This window comes from Macaca fascicularis, chromosome 15, assembly GCF_037993035.2.
Source record: "Macaca fascicularis isolate 582-1 chromosome 15, T2T-MFA8v1.1".
NCBI classification, from domain to species: Eukaryota; Metazoa; Chordata; class Mammalia; order Primates; family Cercopithecidae; genus Macaca; species Macaca fascicularis.
Window position 1 is genome coordinate 5,285,444 of NC_088389.1, and position 15,596 is coordinate 5,301,039.

The 15,596-nt window shown below is 46.5% G+C and overlaps 1 protein-coding gene and 1 pseudogene across 2 annotated transcripts in view; one reads left to right on the forward strand and one right to left on the reverse strand.

Annotated features, from left to right (window-relative positions):
* Window positions 1–15,596, forward strand: part of BRD3 (bromodomain containing 3) — a 106,397-nt gene that overhangs the window by 44,737 nt on the left and 46,064 nt on the right. For both annotated transcript variants that reach the window (XM_074016057.1, XM_074016058.1), the window contains one exon: window positions 2,977–3,243. The gene's annotated coding sequence lies outside the window, so the exon portion shown is untranslated. The remainder of the gene's footprint in view (window positions 1–2,976; window positions 3,244–15,596) is intronic.
* Window positions 12,885–14,504, reverse strand: LOC102134235 (ADP-ribosylation factor 4-like; annotated as a pseudogene).

The window sequence follows — 15,596 nt, forward strand, 5'->3', positions numbered from 1 at the left end:
AAAGGCCATTTATGAAAAGCCAACAGTTAAACCAAAACAGCTAACTTTCAGCTAAACTGAAAGCTTTTGCTTTAAAGTCAGGAACAAGACAATACGCTCACTCTTGCCTCTTCTATTCAACATAGCTCTGGAAGTACTAGCAAGAGGAATCAGACAAGAAAAAATAAATAAAAGCAATCTCAATTAGAAAGGAAGAAGTAAAATTATCTCTGTTTGCTATGACATGAGTCTATTAGTAGAAAACCCTGAAGACTCCACAAAACAATTGTTAGTTGAACTAGCAAACAAATTCAGAATAAATTCACAGGATTCAAAATCAGCATACAAAAATCAGTTCTGGCTGGGCATAGTGGCTCGCACCTGTAATCCCAGCACTTTGGGAGGCTGAGGCAGGAGGATTGCTTAAGGCCAGTTTGAGACCAGGTTGGGCCACACAGCAAGACCCTGTCTCACTCTCTTAAAAAAAAAAAAAATCAGTTCTATTTCTTTATATTAATAATGAGACAGCTGAAAAGGAAAGCAAAAAAAAAAAAAATACCATTTATAAAGGCATCCAAAATAATAAAGTACTTAGGAATCAATTTAACCAAAGAGATGAAAGACCTGTATACTGGAAACTATAAAACATTGATGAAGTCGGGCCTGATGCCTCACGCCTGTAATCCCGGCACTTTGGAAGGCTGAGGTGGGTGGATCACCTGAGGTCAGGAGTTTGAGACCAGCCTGGCTAACATGGTGAAACCCCATCTCTACTAAAAATACAAAAAATTAGCTGAGTATGGTGGTGGAAACCTGTAATCCCAGCTACTGGGGAGGCTGAGTCAGGAGAATCATTTGAACCCGGGAGGCAGAGGTTGCAGTGAGCTGAGATGACACCACTGCATTCCAGCCTGGGCAACAAGAGTGAAACTGCATCTCAATATCAAACAAAACAAAACAAAACAAAACAAAAAGAAAGTGATGAAAAAGTTGAAGACACGAATAAATGGAAAGATATCCTATGTTCATGGATTAGATGAATTAATATTGTTAAAATGGACAATACTACCCAAAATGATCTACAGATGCAACGCAATCCCTATTAAAATTCCGACGGCAGTTTTCATAGAAATAGAAAAAAAGTTCTCAAATTCACAGGGAGCCACAAAAATCTCTGAATAGCCAAAGCAACCTGGAGAAATTAAAAATAAAGCTGGAAGCATCACACTGCCTGCTTCAGCATTGGTTTCTCAGTAATGACAAGTGTGCCGTGGTGATGTAAGAAGTTAACAGTGGGGGAACTGGGTCGGGGGGCGTCTAGAGGAACTTTCTGTACTGTCTTTGTAACTTTTCTACAAATATCAAATCATTCTAAAATAAAAGGTTTTTAAAAGTGAGTAGAAACATGATCTTCGGCCAGGAGGGTGTCTTTTGGGGCCTTGGCTCATCACGGCATAGTGACACTCTTGGGCAGATATCCATCTTCCATTCTTTATTGGCTACAGCTGGTGTCACTATCCTGAACGGCCTTGGGCACAAGTGGGGCCCAAAAAGGCCGGGCACCTAGGAAGACCAGGAGGGCTGCAACTCATTCTGCAGTGTCACCTCAGCCTGGCAAAGCTCTAGGGGTCACCATGATTGTGTACAGTCTCCACTTTCTGACCCCCGTCTTAACCTGCAACTTCCTGGCCTCTGTGGACACCCTGGTGGTGTATGCACAACCTCGTACCTATGGGCACAAGGCCAGGGAGCCGAGTGGTTATGCCCACGGGCATTGGCACCAGTGTGTGTCTCTGTTTCCTGGCTGACACCTATCCACACATGTCTCCTCTAACCTGTGTTTTCCTCACATAAGGTGGGACAGGAACCACCATGTTGAATCCAAGGTAGTCCAGGGCTGGAGCAGGGAAGGGCTGTCTGGTCTTAGATGTGCTGTGCCTCACTTGCAGGCGAGAGCATACAGGGAGGAATAGGAACAGAGGCCCCAGGGACGAGAGGCGGCTGGCAGGACTGCGCCTCCCCTTTCACCTTCTCTCTCCTGACACCTAGTTCCCGTTCTGTCCCAAGGCTCTTAGGAAGACAGAATCTTCTGCCTCTCTCTCTCTCTTTGTATCCTATCTCTCTCTCTCTCTCTCTCACACACACACACACACACACACACACACAGTCTCATTCCCACTCCCTGACTTATTTCAGAGAAACTTCAATTCATCATCACTCTCCCCATCCCCAAAAGTGCAGACACGCCCCACGGGAGCGCCGGGACATGAGCAACAATGTCTTTCCCTTCTTTTATTTCTTAAAATAAATTTATTGGCCGGGCGCGGTGGCTCACGCCTGTAATCCCAGCGCTTTGGGAGGCCGAGGCGGGCGGATCACAAGGTCAGGAGATCGAGACCACGGTGAAACCCCGTCTCTACTAAAAATACAAAAAAATTAGCCGGGCGCGGTTGTGGGCGTCTGTAGTCCCAGTTACTCGGGAGGCTGAGGCAGGAGAATGGCGTGAACCCGGGAGGCGGAGCTTGCAGTGAGCCGAGATCGCGCCACTGCACTCCAGCCTGGGCGACAGAGCCAGACTCCGTCTCAAAAAAAAAAAAATTAAAAAAAAAAAAAATAAAATAAATAAATAAATAAATAAATAAATTTATTTATTTATTTATTTATTTATTTTGAGATGGAGTCTCACTCTTGTCACCCAGGCTAGAGTGCAATGGCGCGATCTTGGCTCACTGCAACCTCTGCCTCCCCGGTTCAAGCGATTCTCCTGCCTCAGCCTCCCAAGTAGCTGGAACTACAGGCACCCACCACCACGCCCAGCTAATTTTTTTATTTTTAGTAGAGGTGGGGTTTCACCATGTTAGCCAGGCTGGTCTCAAATTCCTGACCTTGTGATCCGCCCGTCTCGGCCTCCCAAAGTGCTGGGATTACAGGCTTGACCATTGCGCCCGGCTGTCTTTCCCTTCTTAAGAGAAGGTATTGATGTACTATTCGACCTAGATTTAAAGTGCCGATTCGAAGAGCTTCAAGAGTCTCCTGAAATGAGCCCGTGTGCCAGTCTAGTGACCTCACCTGCTCCTCATGCTCCCCTTCGCTGCCTGGCAAGGGCTGTGCCTGAAGCCTCTTGTGTTGAGCTCATCATCGGTTACAAGCACTGGGGACACACGGCGCTGAGAAAGCTGCAGAGCTGCAGAGCTGCAGCCCCGGAGCCAAGGCAATTGAGATGCGGTCAAAACCTCGTGCCTGTGACCACAGATACACAGCGGGGTGAGCCCTGCCATGGGCGGGGTGCGGCTGTGCACATGAGAGCTCAAAAGGGTGGGGTGTGGCCAGGGCAGGCTTCCCTGAAGGGAGCCAGGGAGAGTGAGCAGCAGAAGCCAGGAGGAGCAGGGCAGAAGAGAAGAGAGTGTTCCAAGCAGAGAGAACAGGCTACACCAGGGCCCTGTGGCAGGACGAAGCTTGGCACGTCTGAGGATCTGGAAGGGGTCAGAGCAGCCCAGACAGGGTGGGCAGGCCAGTGGGCAGACTGGAGCATGCGGGAACTGCAGGCCAGGCTGGGGACATTGTGCAGCTGTGGTACGCTGTCAGCAGCAATGACACGTCCCCTCCTGCTACTCTGTGGAAGCTCAGAGGCCACTGCAGATACACAGGAAAACACTGGAGGGATATTTAGGAGGTACAAACCACAGGACAGGGTGGCCAACTGGATGTGGGGAGTGGGGCTGGGGGAAGTCAAGGGTGACACTAGCTCCTAATGAGGCCTTTGAGGGCAGAGGGCTCATGCCCAAGGCAGGGAGCCCCAAAGGTCTGTCCTTCACACATCACCACTGCCGGGACTCCCTGGGCCATCAGGCCTGATGCTCACAGTCCTCCTGTGCCTCTGCTCGCCTCTCAGCACTGTGACCTGGGTGGCCCTGGCCGTGCTGCTCCACTTCGCCACATAGACACCATCTCCTTATCCCCTGGAACTCTTATACCATGAGTTCCATCATAATCTTCACTTCACACAGGAGGAAACTGAGGCTCACAGAGGTGAAATAACTTACTGAAGGTCACACAACAAGGGGCAAAGCTAGAACTCAAGCCCCGATCTGTCGAACACCAAGACTCATGCCCTTCCCAGCTGCATGAGTAGCTGGCCCTCAGCACCTGCAGAGGACTGGTTCAAGGACCCCATGGATACCAAAATCTGCAGAGGCTCCAGTCCCTGATGTAAAGTAGCATGCTAGGCCGGGCGCGGTGGCTCACACCTGTAATCCCAGCACTTTGGGAGGCTGAGACGGGAGGATCACGAGGTCAGGAGATCGAGACCATCCTGGCTAACATGGTGAAACCCTGTCTCTACTAAAAAATGCAAAAAACTAGCCGGGCGTGGCAGCGGGCGCCTGTAGTCCCAGCTGCTCGGGAGGCTGAGGCAGGAGAATGGTGTGAACCCGGGAGGCGGAGCTTGCAGTGAGCTGAGATCACGCCACTGCACTCCAGCTCGGGAGACACAGCGAGGCTCCATCTCAAAAAAAAAAAGTAGCATGCTACTTGCACAGAACCTGTACACATCCTTCCATATACTTTTTATTTTTATTTATTTTTATTTTTTTTGAGTCGGAGTTTCGCTCTTGTTGCCCAGGCTGGAGTGCAATGGCACAATCTCAGCTCACCAAAACCTCCGCCTCCTGGGTTCAAGCGATTCTCCTGCCTCAGCCTCCTGAGTAGCTGGGATTACAGGCATGTGCCACTATGCCTGGTTAATTTTGTATTTTTAGTAGAGACAGAGTTTCTCCATGTTCGTCAGGCTGGTCTCAAACTCCCGACAGTTGATCTGCCTGCCTTGGCTTCCCAAAGTGCTGGGATTACAGGTGTGAGCCACTGTGCCCGGCCAGATACTTTTAAAAACATTTTGAGATGGGGTCTTGCTCTATTGCCCAGGCTGGAGAGGAGTAGCAAAAACTTGGCTCACTGCAGCCTCAACCTCCTGGGCTCAAGCAATCCTCCCTTCTCAGCCTTCTAAGTAGCTGGGACCACAGGCATGTGCCACCATGCCCAGCTAATTTTGTTCATTTTTTTGTAGAGACAGGGTCTTTCTATGTTGCCCTTTCTATGCGGCCTCAAACTCCTGGACTCAAGCGATCCTCCTGCCTGGGCCTCCCGAAGTGCTGGGGTTACAGACATGAGCCACTTTTCCTCACCACCTGGTTTAAGTGTAGTTTAAATCATTTCTAGATTACTTAAAATACCTAGTACAATGCCTATAACATCACTTTACTTGTGTGGATTCAGTGCACAAATTCGAGGTTTGTTTTTTGGAACTTTGCGGATTTTTTTTTTTTTTTTAAGAGATGGGGGCCAGGCGCGGTGGCTCAAGCCTGTAATCCCAGCACTTTGGGAGGCCGAGACGGGCGGATCACGAGGTCAGGAGATCGAGACCATCCTGGCTAACATGGTGAAACCCCGTCTCTACTAAAAAATACAAAAAACTAGCTGGGCGAGGTGGCGGGCGCCTGTAGTCCCAGTTACTCGGGAGGCTAAGGCAGGAGAATGGCGTGAACCCGGGAGGCGGAGCTTGCTGTGAGCTGAGATCCGGCCACTGCACTCCAGCCTGGGTGACAGAGCAAGACTCCGTCTCAAAAAAAAAGAATTAAAAAAAAAAAAAAAAAGAGATGAGGATTTGCTTTAAAGAGATGGTGTGGTGGCATGTACCTGTAGTCCCAGCTACTTGGGGGGCTGAAGCAGGAAGATTGCTTGAGCCTGGGAGGGTGAGGCTGCAGTGAGCCATAATCACACCACTGCACTCCAAGCTGAGTGACAGAGCAGGACCCTGAAAAAAGAAAAAAGAAAAAAAGAAAAGAAAGCAAGCCCGTGGGGAAGGAGCCAGGGCAAGTTGGGCAGGGGTTTCTCCTCTTCTAAAGACAGAGGAGCAATAGCATTATGTCCAAGATAATGGCCTGTATTAGTCTGTTTTCTGCTGCTATAACAGAATGCCACAAACTGAATAATTTTAATGAACAGAAATGTATTTGGCTCATGGTTCTGGAGGTGGTGAAGTCCAAGAGCATGGCACAGGCACCTGGTGAGGGCCTTCTTGCTGCATTTATACCATGCAGGGCAAGCCAAGTACACAAGACAGAGAGAAATTGGGGGCCAAATTTATCCTTTTATCAGGAGCCCATTCTTGTGAAAACAAACCCATTCCAGTGATATTGGCATTAATCCATTCAAGAGGGTGGAACTTACTCGCCTCTTAGAGGCCCCACCACTAAATACTGTTGCAAGTTTCCAACATGTGAACTTCTAGGGGACACCTTCAAACTATAGCATGGTCCTCCGGCCCAATTACAGCAGTATTGGGGAGGAGAGAATGAAGGATCATTCCCAGAGATACAAGCACCAAGTCTACTCCTACCCTGTTGGCCATTCCCAGCTGCCAGGGAGGCTGAAAAAGGTGGTCTTTATCTGGGCAGGCCTCCATCCAGTAGAAATCAGGGACTCGATGACTGAGAAAGGGGGTGCATGGGCATTTGGGGTCAACCTGAAGTCTCCACCTACCATATGTGGTATCTGCACTCCAAGCTCATCTGCAATTACCCATATGGTCTGATTTCCTCGCTTATGATTCCTTCTCAGGGTTCAACATCTGTTTATTGAAGTGTCCATTTGAGTGGGCCTCAGAGTGAGGTCAGTTTCTGTCAAGGGTTGTCATGGCAGTTTGAGAAAAAGTCTTTAATTTTGCCCTTCTGCATGAACAGTAGTGTCACTATTTAGAGGATTCTAGGTGAATAGTTATTTTCTCTCTGGCTTCCCTTTCTGCTATGGACAGCCTTGCTGCTATTCTATCCCCTCTCCTTTTTTTTTTTTTTGAGACAGAGTCTCACTCTGTTGCCCAGGCTGGAGTGCAATGGCACGATCTCGGCTCACTGCAAGCTCCACCTCCCAGGTTCACACCATTCTCCTGCCTCAGCCTCCCGAGTAGCTGGGACTGCAGGCACCCACCACCACGCCAGGCTAATTTTTTGTACTTTTAGTAGAGATGGGGTTTCACCATGTTAGCCAGGATGGTCTTGATCTCCTGACCTTGTGATCCGCCCGCCTCGGCCTCCCAAAGTGCTGGGATTACAGGCGTGAGCCACCTTGCCCGGCTCTATTGCCATTCTTTTGTAGGTGATGCATTCTTTTCCACTGGTTGTTCTCTCTGTGTTTTAGCCTCTTTCCACTTCCCCACTGCTAACCTTTCCAGGGCCCCACTGTTTCTGAAGAGCTTTGGATTGGTGGCGTCTCCCAAGGGTGCAGCCATCTCCTTCTCTTCTGCATTCTTCTAGACAACCAGCCATGAGAATGAGGGTGAGCCAACGGCTTTTAAAAATTATAATTATTGGACCGGGTGTAGCAGCTCACATCTGTGATCCCAGCACTTTGGGAAGCCAAAGCAGGAGAATCACTCAAGCCCAGGAGTTAGAGACCAGCCTGGGCAACATAGTGAGACCCTGTCTCTCAAAAAAAAAAAAAAGTTAAATCAGGTATGGTGGTGGATTCCTGTGGTCCCAGCTACTCAAGAGGGTGATGTTGGAAGATTGCTTGAGTCTGGGAAGTCGAGACTGTAGTGAGCCATGGAAGTACCACTGTGCTTCAACCTGGGTGACAGAGTGAGACCCTGTCTCTAAAAATAAAATAAATTTAAAAAATCTTACTATGGATGTAAAATTCAAATAACATAAAATTTGCCATTTTAACCATTTTAAAGTGTATAATTTAATGACTTCCAGCATATTTGCAATGTTGTGCAATCATCACCTCTGCCTAATTCCAGCACATTTTCTTCACCCTAAACAGAAGCCCAATACCCATTAACACTCACTCCCATTTGTCTCCTCCCCAGCCCCTGGCAACCTCCCAGGCTCAAACAATCCTCCCACCTCAGACTCCTGAGTAGCTGGGACCACAGACATGGACCACTATGCCTGGCTAATTTTTTTTTTTTTTTTTTTTTGAGACGGAGTCTCGCGCTGTCGCCCAGGCTGGAGTGCAGTGGCCGGATCTCAGCTCACTGCAAGCTCCGCCTCCAGGGTTTGCGCCGTTCTCCTGCCTCAGCCTCCTGAGTAGCTGGGACTACAGGCGCCCGCCACCTCGCCTGGCTAGTTTTTTGTATTTTTTAATAGAGACGGGGTTTCACTGTGTTAGCCAAGATGGTCTGGATCTCCTGACCTCATGATCCGCCCGTCTCGGCCTCCCAAAGTGCTGGGATTACAGGCTTGAGCCACCGCGCCCGGCCGATTTTTTTTTTTTTTTTGATAAATAGCATCTCACTGTGTTGTCCAGGCTGGTCTCTAACTCCTGGGCTCAACTGATCCTCCTGCCTTGGCCTCCCAAAATCGTGAGATTACAGATGTGAGCCATCATTAATCCACCTTCTCTCTCTATGGATTTGCCTTTTGTGGACATTTCATATAAATGGGATCAAGATGTGGTCTTTTGTTTTTGGCTTCTTTCCTGTAGCCCCTAATATCTTTAAGATTCATCCATGCTGTAACATGTATCATTCCTTTTTATGACTAATATTCTGTTGTATAAGAATATGCCACATGTCCGGGTGCGGTGGCTCAAGCCTGTAATCCCAGCACTTTGGGAGGCCGAGACGGGCGGATCATGAGGTCAGGAGATCGAGACCATCCTGGCTAACACAGTGAAACCCCGTCTCTACTAAAAAAATACAAAAAACTAGCCGGGCGAGGTGGCGGGTGCCTGTAGTCCCAGCTACTCAGGAGGCTGAGGCAGGAGAATGGCGTAAACCCGGGAGGCGGAGCTTGCAGTAAGGTGAGATCCGGCCACTGCACTCCAGCCTGGGCGACAGAGCGAGGCTCCGTCTCAAAAAAAAAAAAAAAAAAGAATATGCCACATTTTGTTTATCCATTCATTGGCTGATAGACATTTGTTTTTTTCCTGCCTTTTGACTATTATGAACAATGCTGCTATGAACATTTCTGTACAAGTTTTGTTTTTTTTTTTTTGAGCACGTGTTTTCGGTTGTTTTGGGTATATACCTAGGAATGGAATTGCTGGATCATATGGTAATTCCATGTTTAACTTTTTCAGAAACTGCCAAGCTGTTTTCCACAGTGACTGTACCATTTTACATTTCCCCAGCAATACATGAGGGCTCTAATTATTTCACATCCTTGCCAACATTTATTTTTCTTTTTGCAAAAATTACAGCCATCCTACTGGGTGTTAAGTGGAATCTCACTGTGGCTTTGATTTTGCACATCATTGATGACTCATGGTGTTGAGCATCTTTTCATGTATTTTTTTGCTGTTGAGTTGTATAAGTTCTTTATATGTTATGGATACTATGTCATTATCAAACATATGATTTGTTGATGTGTTCTCCTATTCTTTGGGTTGTCTTTTCACTTTCTTGATATGATGCACAAAAGTTTTTAACTTTGATGAAGTCAAATGTGTCAATTTTTTCATTTGTTGCTTGAACTTTTACTTTACTACCAAGGAATCCTTTGTCAAATCCAAGGTCTTATAGATTTACCTCTATGTTTTCTTCCAAGAGTTTTATGGCTTTCACTTTTTTTTTTTTTTTTTTGAGATAGAGTCTTGCTCTGTCACCCAGGCTGGAGTGCAGTGGCACAATCTGGGCTCACTGCAACCTCCACCTCCCAGGTTCAAGTGATTCTCCTGCCTCAGCCTCCCAAGTAGCTGAGATTACAGGTGCCGCCACCACACTCGGCTAAAGTTTTTATTTTTAGTAGAGATGGGGTTTCACCATATTGGACAAGCTGGTCTTGAACTCCTGACCTCATGATACACCCGCCTCAGACCCCCAAAGTGCTAGGATTACAGGTGTGAGCCACCACGCCCGGCCTGGCTTTCACTGTTATATGTAGGTCTTTGATCCATTTTGAGTTAATTTTTATATATGGGGTGAGATAAGGGTCCACATTCATTCTTTTTGAAAAAACTTTTTTTGATAGAGATGGGGGTCTTACCATGTTGCCCAGGTTGTTCTCAAATTCCTGGACTCAAGCAATCCTCCCATCTTAGCCTCCTAAAGTGCTAAGCTTACAGGCATGAGCCACCTCACCCGGCCCAACTTCATTCTTTTTTTTTTTTTTTTTTTTTTTTTGAGAGAGGGTCTCACTCTGTCACCCAGACTGGAGTGCAGTGGCACGATCTTGGCTCACCACAACCTCTGCCTCTCAGGCTCTAAGCAGTTCTCCTGGCTCAGCCTCCCAAGTAGCTGGGATTACAGGCATACACCACCATGCCCAGCTAATTTTTGTATTTTTAGTAGAAACAGGGTTTCACCATGTTGGCCGAACTGTCTAGAACTCCTGACCTCTAATGATCCACCCGCCTCGGCCTCCCAAAGTGCTGGGATTACGGGTATGCACCACTGCGCCCAGCTTCAACTTCATTCTTTTGCATGTGAATATACAGTTACCAGAGCACCGTTTGTTGAAAAGACTATTTTTTCCCCATTGAATAGTCTTGGTGCCCTTGTCAAAAATCAGTTGACCACAGATATATGGTTTATTTCTGGACTGTCAATTCTGTTTCATTGATCTGTATGTCTATGCTTGTGCCAGTACCACATTGTATTAGTCTATTCTCACGCTGGTAATAAAGACATACCTGTGACTGGGGAATTTATAAAGGAAAGAGGTTTAATACACTCACAATTCCACGTGGCTGGGGAGGCCTCACAATCATGGCAGAAGGCAAAGGAAGAACAACAGCACATCTTACATGGCAGCAGGCAAGAGAGCGTGTGCAGGGACTCTCTTCCTCCCTTCCTCCCTTCCTTCCTTCCATCTCTCTCTGTCACTCAGGCTGGAGCACAATGCTGCAATCAAGGCTCACTGCATCCTTGAACTCCTGGGCTCAAGTGATCCTCCCACCTCAGTATCCCAAGTAGTTGGGACTACGGACGTGTCCTACTATGACTGGTTAATTTTTAAACTTTTTTTTGTAGAGACAGGGTCTAATTTATAGCCCAGGCTGATCATGAACTCCTAGCCTTAGCACTTCTCCTGCCTCAACTTCCTAAAGTACTGGGATTACATGTATGAGCCACTGTGCTCAGCCTAGGATTGGTTTCTTATGAGACCTATCTCCTTGGCTTGTAGACGGCCATCTTCTTCCTATATCTTCACTTCTGTGCATGTCTGTGTCTAGATATTTTTCTTCTTATAAGGACACGTGTCATATTAGATTATGGCCCACCTTAATGATCTTATTTTAACTTAATGACTTCTTTAGAGGCACTGTCTCCAAATGCAGTCACATTCTGAGGTACTGAGGGTTAAGACTTCAACATATAGATTTTGGAGGCTGGCCAGGCACAGTGGCTTATGCCTGTAATCCCAGCACTTTGGGAGGCTGAGGCAGGTGGATCACTTGAGGTCAGGAGTTCAAGACCAGCCTGGCCAACATGGTGAAACCCTGTCTCTACTAAAAATACAAAAATTAATCAGGTGTGTTGACACATGGGTATCGTCCCAGATACTCAGGGGGCTGAGGCAGAAGAATTGTTGGGACCCAAGAGGTGGAGGTTGCAGTGACACGAGATGTGCCATTGCACTCCAGCCTGGGTGACAAAGCAAGCATCTCAAAACAACAACAACAACAAAAGAAAGTAGGGTGTTGGCTATGCACATTGGCTCATGCTTGTAATCCCAGTACTTTCAGAGGCCAAGGCAGGTGGACTGCTTGAGCCTAAGAGTTGGAGACCATTCTCGGCAACATGGCAAAACCCATCTCTACAAAAAACATACACACAAAAATTAGTCAGGCGTGGTAGTATGCACCTGTAGTCCCAGCTACTTGGGAGACTGAGATGGGAGGATCACTTGAGCCTAGAAGGCAGAGGTTTCAGTGAGCCAAGATCCTCCAGCCTGGGCAACAGTGACTCTGTCAGGAAAGAAAAGAAAAGAAAAGTAGAGAAAGGAAAAGAAGAGAAAATGATGGCTAGGCGCGGTGGCTCACACCTGTAATCCAAGCACTTTGGGAGGCCAAGGCGGGCAGATCACAAGGTCAGGAGATCGAGACCATCCTGGTTAAGATGGTGAAACCCATCTCTACTAAAAATACAAAACAAAAATGTATCCGGGCATGGTGACAGGCGTCTGTAGTCCCAGTTACTCGGGAGGCTGAGGCAGGAGAATGGCGTGAACCCGGGAGGTGGAGCTTGCAGTGAGCCGAGATCCTGCCACTACATCCAGCCTGGGCGACAGAGTGAGACTCCGTCCCAAAAAAAAAAAAAAAAAAAGAGAAAATGGAGTGTTAAAGTCTCCAACTCTTATTGTTGGACTAATGTTTCTCACTTCAATTCTGTCACTTTTTGCTCATATGTGTTGGAGCTTTGTTGTTATGTGCAGGGATGTTTATAATTGTTATATATTTTTAATTCATTGAGCATTTTAGTATTATATAATGTCTTTGTTTCTTATAACAATTATTGTCTTAAAGTCTATTCTGTCTAATATGAGTATAGCCAGGTCAGCTCTCATTTAGTTACTGTTTACATAAAATATCATCTTTTTTTGTACTTTTAACCTATTTTATTGTTTGACTGTAAAGTGAGTATCTTACATATACACAGCATATAGTTAGATCCTGGTTTTTAAAAAAATCCATTCTGTCAGTCTCTGCCTTTTACTTGGAGAATTTAATTCATTTAGATTTAATATAATTATTTATGCAGAAGTATTTACTTCTGTTATTTTTCTATTTGTTTTCTAAATATCCCTTTTTTAACATTCAAAATTGATTTATTTAAAGGTTTCACAATAGCTATGTCCAGACATTTAGACTTAGGGGAAGTAAAATTAAAAGAGGATACTTTTTTTCCCAAGGAGAATTTCTTTAAAACCAAACACATTGCTAAATAGCAACATTATACTTGGTAAACAGTAACTGGCAACAAAATAAGTTCTCCCCAAACCAGTCCCAGATACTGTTTAATAACCAAGATACAAACTAATTTTGTTGTAAGAAGCCTAGACCAATTTTATCAAACATGTCCTTGGTTAGATATCCAGTTTCATTTAACGTTTTGAAAGTTCATTTGACAGTCCGTCAAGTCCCTCATACATACCAGTTCCTTGTGTTGCACCAGTGGCTTGAACATACCATGTTCGGTTACGAAGAGACTGAAGACCTAGTTTATCTATCATTTTGCTGATGGCCATAGCATTTGGCAAATCCTGTTCATTTGCAAAAAGCAGCAGCACTGCATCTCTCAAGTCATCTACCAGAAGCATTTTCTGCAGCTCATCTGCTACTTTCTGAATTCTTCCACGATCATTACTATCTACCACAAAAGCAAGACCCTGAGTATTCTGGAAGTAATGCTTCGAGAGAGGTCTAATTCTATCCTGACCACTAACATCCCATACTGTGAACAAATGTTCTTATACTCTACTGTTTCCACATTAAAACCAGTGGTAGGAGGCTGGGCGTGGTGGCTCACGCCTGTAATCCCAGCACTTTGGGAGGCCGAGGCGGGGGAATCACTTGAGGTCAGAAGTTTGAGACCGGCCGGGCGCGGTGGCTCAAGCCTGTAATCCCAGCACTTTGGGAGGCCGAGACGGGTGGATCACGAGGTCAGGAGATCGAGACTATCCTGGCTAACACGGTGAAACCCCGTCTCTACTAAAAAATACAAAAAACTAGCCGGGCGAGGTGGCGGGTGCCTGTAGTCCCAGCTACTCGGGAGGCTGAGGCAGGAGAATGGCGAACCCGGGAGGCGGAGCTTGCAGTGAGCTGAGATCTGGCCACTGCACTCCAGCCTGGGCGATAGAGCAGACTCCGTCTCAAAAAAAAAAAAAAAAAGAAGTTTGAGACCATCCTGGCCAACATGGTGAAACTCTGTCTCTACTAAAAATATAAAAATTAGGCCGGGCGCGGTGGCTCAAGCCTGTAATCCCAGCACTTTGGGAGGCCGAGGCAGGCGGATCACAAGGTCAGGAGATCGAGACCACAGTGAAACCCCGTCTCTACTAAAAATACAAAAAATTAGCCGGGCGCGGTGGCGGGCACCTGTAGTCCTAGCTACTCAGGAGGCTGAGGCAGGAGAATGGCGTGAACCCAGGAGGCGGAGCTTGCAGTGAGCCGAGATCACGCCACTGCACTCCAGCCTGGGCAACAGCGTGAGACTCCGTCTCAAAAAAAAAAAAAAAAAAAAAAAAAATATAAAAATTGGCCCAGTGTGGTGGCAGACGCCTGTAATCCCCAGCTGCTGGGGAGGCTGAGGCAGGACAATCACTTGAACCCGGGAAGCGGAGGTTGCAATGAGCCACGATTGCACCACTGCACTCCAGCCTGGGCCACTGATGAAGCGAGATTCCATCTCAAAAACAAAAAACAAACAAACAAAAAACAGTAGTAGGAATGGTGATGACTATCTCTCCTAACTTCAGTTTATACAGAATGGTCATCTTACCAGCAACATCCAATCCAAACAGCAAAATGTGCATTTACTTCTTGCCAAAGAAGCAGGAGAAGAAGGAGGAGATGGTGAGGCCCATGGTGGTAGTGCCACTTGCAATGAGCAGAGGCGGAAGGAGTTTGGGGCAGCCCTCTGCTTTCTCCTTACACACTTGCAGGCAAACTGGACAAGAGAGAAGAGAAAGAGTGGAGGAAGAAAGAGGGAGGCAGGAACATCTCACTGGCCGCTGTGCCAATGAAGCTCTGGGACAGGAATTCTCAGGGAGAGGAACTTCTGGGTGACTGGCAAGGCAGCTCCAGCTCTAACCTTTAGGCTAAGACTGCACCACGTCACACGGTGACCACAGCGACTCCCAAATACCTTAACTTTTTTTATACCCCTGTTTGTCCACTGCCTTTTTTTTTTTTTTTTTTCCTAGACAGAGGGTCTCACTCTGTCGCCCAGGCAGGAGTGCAGTGGCATGATCTCTGCTCACTGCAACCTCTGCCTCCCTAGTTCAAGCGATTCTCCTGCCTCAGCCTCCCGAGTTAGGTAGGATTACAGGTGCCCACCACCACGCCTGGCTGATTTTTGTATTTTTAGTAGAGACAAAGTTTCACTATGTTGGCCAGGCTGGTCTCGAACTTCTGACCTCAGGTGATCCTCCCGCCTTGGCCTCCCAAAGTGCTGGGATTACAGGCACGAGCCACCATGCCCACCCCCTCCACTGCTGCTTTTGTGTTAGGTACTTGGAGGTGTACCATTCTGATTTCCTTCTCTTTAAATATATATTTTGTTTTTTAAAAATTATTTGCCCTAGGGATTACAATTAACATCTTAATTCATAACAGAATTCCGATTAATTTTAACAGTATCCAAAAACTTTGCTTTTATATTGGCTTATCCCTCATCTTGTTCTAATTAAAAATTACATACATATACATTGTGTGCACTGACATATATTTAGAATTATGCAGTTCATTTGAAAGGGAAAGAAGAGTTACTAAACCAAAAATGTATTATTAATGGTGACTTTTACATTTGCATGTGTAATTACCTTTATTGGTATTCTTTATGTCTTTTTTTTTTTTTTTTGAGACCGGGGTCTCACTTTGTCACCCAGGCTGGAGTACAGTGGTGCGATCTTGGTTCACTGCAACCTCCGCATTCAAGCGATTCTCCTGCCTCAGCC